The sequence below is a fragment of the Cannabis sativa genome, chromosome 9, assembly GCF_029168945.1.
Source record: "Cannabis sativa cultivar Pink pepper isolate KNU-18-1 chromosome 9, ASM2916894v1, whole genome shotgun sequence".
Classification (NCBI taxonomy): domain Eukaryota; kingdom Viridiplantae; phylum Streptophyta; class Magnoliopsida; order Rosales; family Cannabaceae; genus Cannabis; species Cannabis sativa.
Window position 1 is genome coordinate 17,774,625 of NC_083609.1, and position 10,688 is coordinate 17,785,312.

Below are 10,688 nucleotides of genomic sequence, written 5' to 3' on the forward strand. Positions count from 1 at the left end.
CCGAACCACTTCCCTTCTATTTTCTTCTCTAAAATTTCGAACCTTGAGTGATAGAGTAGTGCCCACACACATCAAGTGGTATCTCAATGATAGTGTGTAAGACTGTAGGAGATTCCAAACAACAAGAAGGAGAATCAGCATCAAAGGAAGGAGAGAAAGAGATCCGGGTTCAAATCTTGGTGATGCTCTGATACCAGTTGTTGGAAATATTTTACCCGGATCTAGATTTACTACCAAGTATGTTTCATCAACATCCTAATATAAATTCTAAAACAATGAAATAAACACATATAAAGTTTAGTAAACAATGAAAGAGATCCAGGTTCAGATCTTGAGTGATGCTCTGATACCTGTTGTTGGAAATTATTTTACCAGGATCTTAGATCTACTCACAAGTATGTTGATTAACATCCTAAATATGAACTTCTAAAACGATTATAAATAAACACATATAAAGTATGAGAAACCTTACATTGGGTGCAGCGGAATAATCTGTCTCCTTCCACTCAGATCTCTAACCCTTGTATCCTTTCTATCGCAGAGTATTATCAAGATCTGAGCCCGAATGTCCTTCTTGTTGAATTGCTTTCTTCACGATCTTCCACACTATGATTGAGGTACTACTTGCTGTGTGTGGGCACTACTATATCACTAAGAGGATTCGAAACAATCAAGAAAGAAGGAGGAAAGATAGTGGCGGCTAGGTTTAGTGTGATGGCTCAGGCTTTTCTCTAAAAGGAATAAGATGGAAAAAGTTACTTTTTCCTGAAGCCATCACTATCTATTTATAGCATGCCACATAGGGTTAGGTTTGAATTATTTGGCATTAAAATAATGAAAATTTTAAATGATAAAGCCTACATAAGTGGCCGGCCATGGCTAGTGGATTTGGGCCTCACTTTTGTAATTTTGCTGTTTTATCATTTCTACATCTCATTTTCTCAAAAACGCCAATTTTCAAATTCAACCATTTAAATGTCAATTTCAACTATTTAATAACTATAATTAATTATTAAATAATATTTTTATTTATTATACTTATTAATTAGACTAACCAAAATATCTTAATTAACAAATATACCCTAAAAACTCTTTCTTTACAGTTTCGCCCTTGCTTAGTGAAAAATTCACAAATAGACATAGTCTAATTTGAGAATTATAATTGATTAATCAAAACCAATTAAATGAGTCTTACAAGTAGTATTGTCTCAACTAGTGTGGGGACCATGGGTCTATATATCCGAGCTTCCAATAAGCAAATCAAGAATTTATATCTTAAATTCACTGACTTATTAATTCTTCGTTGAATCCACGCATAGAACTTAGAATTGCACTCTCAGTATATAGAACGCTCTATATGTTCCACCATATAGACACGTCATTAGTTATCCATTGTTATAATCCTAATTTGATCAATGATCCTCTATATGGATGATCTACACTGTAAAGAAATTAAATTACCGTAACACCCTACAATGTATTTTATCCTTAAAACACTTAACCTCGTATAAATGATATTTCAGCTAAGTGAAATGAGTACTCCACCATTTATTTTCGTTTGGTTAAGCTCGAAGGAAATCATCCTTTACTTTCTATTCACCAGATAGAAGCTATAGATTCCATATTTATGTTAGCGCTCCCACTCAATTGCACTACCGTCTTCCCAAAATGTACGTATCACCCTGACCCAAAAGTAGGCTTAACTAACAAATCAAAAAACACGAATAACACTCTTGAGATTGAACCTAATCATATCAGGATTAAGATCATTTGATCTAGGATCAACTAGGTGATATTGAATTGAATAGATTTTACGGTAAGTTTAATAAATCTATGTCAAAGTTTAATATCGGTCCCTTCCGATGCATACTCCATGCATCCAACCCAAACTTTACTTTAACCCATGCTCTGGAAAGAACATAGCATTTCTCCAAATGCAAGTAAACTCTGTTGTAGATTGTCATATCAGTAAAACCCCAGTGTTCTGATAAATCTAGGAATCTTTAATCACATAGTCATGTTTACTTTCCACTGTGTTGGCAACACAATAAACAGGATCAAGTATGTAAAAAGGGTTTGGATGAATTCAAATGAATGAAAAATACTTCTGTTTCTTTATTGATATTGAATAAAATAGATTACATTGAAATGGAGTTTTATTTAGGGCATAAAACCCAACAAACTCCCACTTGCACTAATATAAAACTAATCAGTACATCTCAATTAATCCTAAATTCTGACGGTGTTTTTCAAATGCAGTCACTGCCAAGACTTTGGTGAATGGATCAGCTAAGTTGTCTTCTGTGTCCACTTTCTCAACTAGTACATCCCCTCTTGCCACATATTCTCTGATGATATGATATTTCCTTTCTATATGTTTGCTTCTCTTGTGGCTTCGAGATTCCTTACGGTTGGCTATTGCTCCATTGTTATCACAAAGTAAGACTAGAGGCTTTTCCATTCCAGACACGACACCGATACTGGTGAAGAACTTTCTCAGCCAGACAAGCTCTTTGGCAGCTTCTGTTGCAGCTATGTATTCTGCTTCCATGGTAGAATCTGAAATCGCGGTTTGTTTAGCACTTCTCCAAACCACTGCTCCACCCCCAAGAGTAAACACCATCCCAGATGTAGATTTCCTGTCTTCAAGACATGCCTGTAAATCAGAGTCGGTATAGCCTATGGGATTTAAAGCACCACCCTTGTAGACTAACACATAATCTCTTGTACTCTTTAAGTATTTCAGAATATAATTAATAGCATTCCAATGTTCCTGAGCTGGATTTGACTGATACCTGCTCAAGATTCCAACTGCATAGCAGATGTCAGGTCTAGTGCATAACATTTCATACATTAGACTTCCAACTGCAGAAGCATAAGGAACTTTTGCCATGTCCTCTATCTCTTGGGGATCAGTAGGAGACTGTTCCTTAGATAGACGAATACCATATCTAGAAGGCATATTTTCCCCATTGGCGTTGGTCATGGAGAATCTCTCTAAAACTTTGTCAATGTAAGTTGTTTGAGAGAGAGCAAGGGATCTGTTCTTCCTGTTTCTAATAATTTGAATACCAAGAACATAGGCAGCCTCACCCAAATCTTTCATATCGAATTAAGTGTCAAGCCATTCCTTGATGTTAGTCGTTTTCTTGATATTATTTCCAATAATCAAAATGTCGTCAACATAAAGGACCAGGAATACTACTACTTGGTCTTCCTTGAGTTGGTAAACACAAGGTTCATCTTCATTCTGAAGAAAGCCGTAGGTTTTGATGATTTCATCAAACCTTTTGTTCCATGAGCGAGACGCTTGCTTAAGTCCATAGATAGACTTATTTAGTTTGCAAACTTTCTTTTCCTGCCCTAGAAGAACATAGCCTTCTGGTTGCTCCATATTGATGGTTCCTTCAAGAACCCCATTAAGGAAGGCTGTCTTGACATCCATTTGCCAGATTTCATAATCGAAAGCGGCTGCGATGGAGAGAAGAATTCAGATGGATTTGAGCATGGCGACAGGACTGATAGTTTCCTCATAATCCACACATTCTCTTTGGGTATAACCCTTGGCGACCAGTCTAGCTTTAAAAGTTTCGACTTCGCCTCCAGCATCTCTTTTCTTCTTGTAAACCCACTTACATCCGATTGGACGATAGTCATCGGGTTGGTCTACATATTCCCAGACTTTGTTCTTTTTCATGGAATCCATCTCTGAATCCATGCCGGCTGACCATCGTTTCTGTTGCGGACTTGCCATTGCCTGTTTATAAGTTAATGGGTCGTCATCAATACCGTCACCAACGACCATATTGATTTCACCATCCAAGCCATAACGAGATGGTTTTGTAGAAACCCTCCTACTACGACGAGGAGCGGTGATCTTCTGAACAGGAACTTTGGTAGTAGTTTTCTCAATAGCTTCGACTGAGGGAGTGGAATGATCCTTTTCTTGAGTGGAAGAGGACGGAACATTGAAAGGAGTTATATCTAAAAGCATTTCCTCTAATACAACTTTACTTTTCGGTTTGTTGTCTTTAATATAGTTATCTTCAAGAAAAGTAGCATTTGTAGAAAAAAACACTTTGTTATCCTTGTGACTATACAATAGTCCACCCCTAGTCTATTTAGAATTCCCGACAAACATGCAAACTTCAGTTCGCGATTCCAGTTTGCCTTCTTTCTTTCTCAAGACATGAGTAGGGCACCCCCAAATTCTATAATGGCGTAAACTAGGTGTACGACCATTCCATAGTTCGACGGGTGTCTTAGGGACTGCTTTAGATGGAACAACATTTAAAATGTCGTTTGCCATCTGTATAGCATATCCCCAGAAGGACGTAGATAGAGTTGAATAACTCAGCATAGACTTAACCATTTCCAAAAGAGTGCGATTTCTTCTTTCTGCAACTCCATTTTGCTGTGGAGTGCTTGCGGCAGTGTATTGGGATTCAATTCCAAGTTCAATTAAATGATCTTTGAACTGCATATCTATTTATTCTCCACCCCTATCAGTTCGCAAGATCTTTAATGTTTTACCTAATTGGTTTTGAGCCAAAGCATGAAATTCCTGAAACTTTTCAAACGTTTCAGATTTCTTTTGGATTAGGTAAAGAAAACTATATCTAGAGTAATCGTCAATGAAAGTGACGAAATACTCATAACCACCTCGAGCTTTTACATTCAGGGGTCCGCAAACATCTGAATGCACTAACCCTAGGGGTTGTTTGGCACGCTCTCCCTTTGCAGAGAAAGAACGTTTGGTCATTTTTCCTTCTAGGCAGGACTCGCATACTGACAATTCACCTAAGACAACATCTTTCAATGGACCGTCTTTGGTTAGCCTATTGAGTCTATCAAAACCTATATGACCTAAACGTAAATGTCATAGATAAGTTTGTTCATCATTATCAATCTCTTTTCTTTTAAGGTTTCTAGGTTTAGCTACATTGAAAAGTTCACTATTTAATGAGATTTGTGTATTCGGTCTTAAAACATAAAGCCCTTGTTCCATGTGAGCAACACACATAACGAGAAATTGAACAATAAGAACTCGAAAAATTCAATATATAAGATTGTGTTTGTAAACATGAAATACTAATCAAGTTTCTACTAAAGTTTGGAATAAATAAAACATTTTCTAAAATTAAAAATTTCTGTTGAAACTTGAGACGGGCTGTTCCTTTAGCTTTGACCGACACTAACTCGCCATTCCCAACTTTAAGCTTTAACTCTTCTGGAAGCAGATTTTCCCAAGTTTCAAGCAACTGCAATGAAGAACATACATGGTTAGTAGACCGAGAATCAACAATCCATGTGGATTTGTCATTCTCTAAAACACATGATTCAAAGACAAAAGCATTACCTTCGTTTGAATTGTTTAGAAGTCGGGGACATCGTTCTTCTTTATGTCCCTTTTCATTACAATTCGAACATAGAAGATTATGTCTGATAATTGTACTTGAAGAAGCAGCTTTGTTAGAGCCTTCATGCTTAATCTTTTTCCTCTGATTAAAGTTTGCAAAACCAGGAGGTCCCATTGCAATCAAATTCCGTTCATGAGCTCCTAATTCTGCTTCGAGCTTATCCATGTCAGAGGAGTTAAAATTGTTGATCATGTAAGATACAATAAATCCATTATACTCTGGAGGAAGACTATTAAGAATGAATTGTACCCATTGTTCTTTTGATAATTCAATTCCCAGTAGATTTGCCTTTTGGAACTTTAGATTCATCATCAACAGGTGTGAGTTTATGCAACTATCAGGATGCATTTTCACACTATAGAGTTCTTTTGCTAAGATATTAAGTAGGAGTGGATCGGGGTGAGGGTTATTCATATTGGCACTACACACATCAATAAAACAGAAGTAAGGTTTTGGTTCAATAAATTCATACACAAGTTCAGAAAATAACAAATAATCACGTATGTTATAAAAATACAAAATCTAACATAGTTTATTTTCCAAGGTTTCCAACAAACTGATACAGTGTCCCGTTTAGGCGAGAGTCAAAGCATCATCCATTGAATAGAGTTGTCAATTCATCTAAAATGATAATCATTATAGCAACCTTTTATTCGATCGAAAAGAGAATCTGACGTTGTCCCGTTTAGGCGAGAGTCAAGGTCATTCCTATTTCATGAGCTTCCACCATTGTTTCATATTTTGTAAGTCAAATACAGTCGCCACCATTAGAGTGATCAATACTATATAAAACACTTACAAATATACTTATCTTTCGAGATTAAACGGTGCTAACTTGCTAATGAACGTTCTTCCATTAGGGAGGATTACTCACTAAAACAAAAGCTATGTAAAACCAACAATGGAGATCGATTGTCTCTTTATTAAAGCTCATTATTTTAAACTATGTATTTTATTTAATCATTTATTCCATATTTTAATAATGAAAAATTACAAATTAAAGTTGGTTTTAGTAAAAAAAAATTTATATAAAAAAAATCCAACTTTAATTAAATTTCAATTATTATTTAAATTCAAAATTTAAAAGTGGAACAAATTTGAAAAAATATCTTACTTAAGTTGTTTAGAAGAATCTAAATAAAAACCAACTTAAATATTTTTTAAATTATGATTTAATTAAATATTAAAACTAAGTTGTAACCACTTAATTTGAAAATATTCCATTTTAAGTTTATCCCTATTTTAAAAAATATCAACTTTAAAAATATCCAAAGAATCTTAATAACCAATTCCTAAAATTCCTCAACTTAATTTTGAAATTTGAAATTCAAAAGATATTCAAATTTAAGTTGATTAGTTAGAAATAACTAATTTTCAACTTAAATAGGAATATTTAATGAAATAATTAAATTAAGCTTCAGAAAGAATCTAGTTGGTTATAATTCTATATTTAATTAAAACAAGAAAATACATATAGTTTATCTAGAATATAATTCATTAAACTATGTTTTCTTAAATTAATTTCAAAATAAATAAAATTAATTATGTTGCTAATCAATTTTATTAGGTTAAACTAATTTAATTAACCTAGCACAGTTATCCAAATCAGGCAAATGGGCCTTCACAATTAGGGTAGTTCATGTGAGGGGGAGCTGGGTTCAGTATGTCGTACCCACTTCTATTGGCCCCCAACTCTCACACAAGGCCCAAAAGAGAGGACTTTAACCTTAAAATGAATAATTGTTATTAATTGAATAGGCCCAAAAACTAAATGGGCCTAAATAAAATCTATCAAGGAATGACATTTTATTTAGCAACAACAACCTATATGCATCTATAACAAAATTAAACATATAGGCTCACACAGGCACACAAATTTGGATGGATCCTATCATGTTACTAGGTCATACACAGATGACAGAAGAATGTAAAATTTACCTGTTACAAATTATTCACTTGACCTATTTTTTAGCCTATGTTATGGATCCGATTTATGTGCATTCTTAGCTGTGTTGGGACGGAATTACGCTTGTTTTCTATGTTTTCAGGTTCTTTGGAGTAAAAGAGGTCTCGGGTGCAGAAATTCACTGAAAGACGTGCTGAGCCGAAGAAAAACTTCATTTTTGAGTTTTTGCATATCTGGCCGCGGCGATGAAGAGTCTCGCCGCGGCGAGATATGAGAAACAGAGAGAGGCTGAATTTGGCATAATCTCGCCGCGGCGAGAGGAAGCATGGCCGCGGCGAGATCCCGTACGGACCGGGGGTATTTTCGTCCATCGAACCCTAAATTTCAAGTATAAATAGAAAACTGCGATTGGAAGTCAGGAAGGGCGATTTGGAACCCTAAAACACAGCTGAGAGCGGCAGGAAGAGCGTAGAGATTCAAGTGAAGATCCAGAATTCACCCTTAAACAGTTCTTTTCTTTATTCCTCTTTAATTTATTTATGTTGAATATTGCTATAGGAATGGTTATGGATTTGTTTCTGAACTAAATTTCCCATTTAGGGAGGATGATGATTGTTGTTTAATGTTTTCCTAGTTAATGTTTAATTACCATTCCTCAATTCTTGTGTGTGTGAAATTATCTTAATTTGTGTTTAATTTCATGTTTAAGATTGATCACCTTGTGCATGCTCTATGATCTCAATTCAAAATCTGAAAAGTGAGAATTGAGAATGCTAAAATTAAGATAATCGATGTTCTATGTGAAACGAAAGTATTTACATGACTTATGTGACGAGTAGATTATTACTTAATGCTGATTTCATGTTAATTTAATTAAGGAATTAATTAGATAACATGTGATTTAGAATCTAGAAGATCTGAAAGGAGCTAGGTTATTTTATAATCTGTCATTCACCCCAAGAATAGGATAGTAATTAATCATTAACAATTTGGGTAAACAACAACAGGATTCTCCTCCCTATTGTCTCATCTTGCTCAACTTTAAACTGTGTTATTAAGTTTTCTGAATTTCTTTCAAATTTCTTGTTTTTAAACTGTAATTGCTTTTGATTTACCGAATAGAATCATAAGTATAATTTAGTGGTACTTAATCCAATTCCCTGTGGGATCGACCTCACCTGTGTGAGATTTACTACTTGATTGCGTATACTTGCGTAGTGTTAAAAATATAGCAACAAGTTTTTGGCGCCGTTGCCGGGGAATTGTTTAAAGATTAATATTACATAAAATTATACTAACTTCTACTTTGGTATATTTTCTCTTGCTGATTTTTCTAACCTTTTTCTTGCAATATTTTCTTTATTTATCTCAGGAATCCTAAGTGCATGCGCCGTCAAGGACAATCAGTCATATTACCAGTTGATCCTGAAATTGAGAAAACCTGCAGGAAGAATCGAAAGAACAAGAGGCAAGAAAGAGTTTCAAAGAATCGCCGAAACATCAGAATCATGGCTGCCAATGTGAACAATAATGTTGGGAACAATGGGCGTAATAATGGTAATAATGGAGGCGCTCTGGAAGATCAAGCTAATGGCCGAAGCTTGAGAGATTACATTCTCCCCACTCTGACGGGAGTGCAGTCATGTATTAGGCCACCGGCAGTGGATGCAAACAACTTCGAGATCAAACTCGCCATCCTTCAAATGGTGCGGTCTTCGCCCGGTTTGGTGGTCTCCCTTCTGAAGATCCTAATTTGCATCTCTCTAACTTCATGGAACTTTGTGAAACTTTTAAAGTTAATGGAGTTAGCGACGATGCCATTAGATTGAGGTTGTTTCCATTCTCTCTCAGAGAACGAGCCAAGAGTTGGTTGAATTCTTTGCCACCGAATTCTATTGCTACATGGAATGATCTGGCAACAAAATTCTTGTCAAAGTTCTTTCCTCCAGCGAAGTCTGCAAAGCTAAGAGGAGAAATTAATAATTTCTGCCAACAAGATAATGAATCTCTCCATGAGGCTTGGGAGAGGTTTAAAGATCCGATCGGGAGGTGTCCCCATCATGGTATAGAGAAGTGGATGCTTTGGTTCACAACTTCTACAACGGGTTGGTTGGTAATACTAGAACTCTAATAGATGCGGCATTTGGCGGAGCTTTTATGAGAAAGAGTGCTAATGAGGCATATGATCTATTGGAGGAGATGGCTCTAAACAACCAACGAAGTACAACCGAAAGGAGTCAATCCAAGAAAGTAGTGGTGTGTTAGAAGTCGATGCCATCACAAAGTTAACGGCTCGAGTTGAGGCATTGACTAAAATTATTGCGGGGCAAGCTAAGCAAGCCCAAATTGTTTATGAGTTATGTGGAGGAAGTCATCACTTTTCGGAGTGCCAAGCGGATGTGGATGATTTGCCAATGGATGAAGCTAAGGCCATTGGGAATTTTTCACAGAACAACAACAACAACAATTATGGGTTCAACCCGAATAACAACCGAAGAAATAGTGGGTTCTATCAACAAAGAAATCGTAACCAACGGTTTAATCGGCAACAATCCTGCGGTGGAAGTTCTAGTTTGCGGACGGATTTATCGCTCCAATTCATGACCGAAACTAGATCTTCAATTAAAGACTGCGGACTCGGATGGGCCGGCTAGCAACTCGGGTAGCAACCGCCCTCAAGGAAATTTGCCTAGCACCACCGAAGTTAATCCTAAAGAAAACTGCAAGGCAATTACCCTGAGGAGCGGTAAGAAGTATAATGGGCACGAGTTACCACAACCGGTTGAGGTAGATGTAGAAATAAATGCTCAACCGGCCGAGCACCAACACCGACAAGAGAAGGCTACTGATAGCCCAGCACCACCACAACAGTCTCCACCGATTAGTATTGATCATCATGTAAAGATACCCTATCCTCAGAGGCTGAGAAAGTCAAGCTTAGACAAGCAGTTCACCAAGTTTCTAGAAGTCTTCAAAAGACTTCACATTAACATTCCTTTTGCGAAGCTCTAGAGCAGATGCCAAGTTATGTGAAGTTTATGAAGGAAATTTTGTCAAAGAAGAGGAAGATGGAAGACTATGAGACAGTGGCTCTAACTGAAGAGTGTAGCGCTATTCTACAGAAGAAACTCCCTCCAAAACTCAGAGATCCAGGGAGTTTCACTATTCCTTGTACTATTGGTAAAATTGAAGGGATAAATGCACTATGTGATTTGGGAGCCAGTATTAACTTAATGCCCTTGTCGGTTGTTCAAAAGATTGCGGCTAGGTGAAGCAAAGCCAACTACTGTAACTCTTCAATTGCGTATCGATCGCTAGCTCACCCTAGAGGAGTCATTGAGGATGTGTTAGTAAAGGTGGAC

At 36.4% G+C, this 10,688-nt stretch overlaps 1 non-coding gene across 1 annotated transcript; it reads right to left on the reverse strand.

Annotated features, from left to right (window-relative positions):
• Positions 1–9,286: 9,286 nt before the first annotated feature.
• LOC133031600 (small nucleolar RNA R71) lies at positions 9,287–9,393 on the reverse strand. The gene has a single exon (XR_009684703.1). It is a non-coding gene; the product is annotated as a small nucleolar RNA R71 (small nucleolar RNA).
• Positions 9,394–10,688: the final 1,295 nt, after the last annotated feature.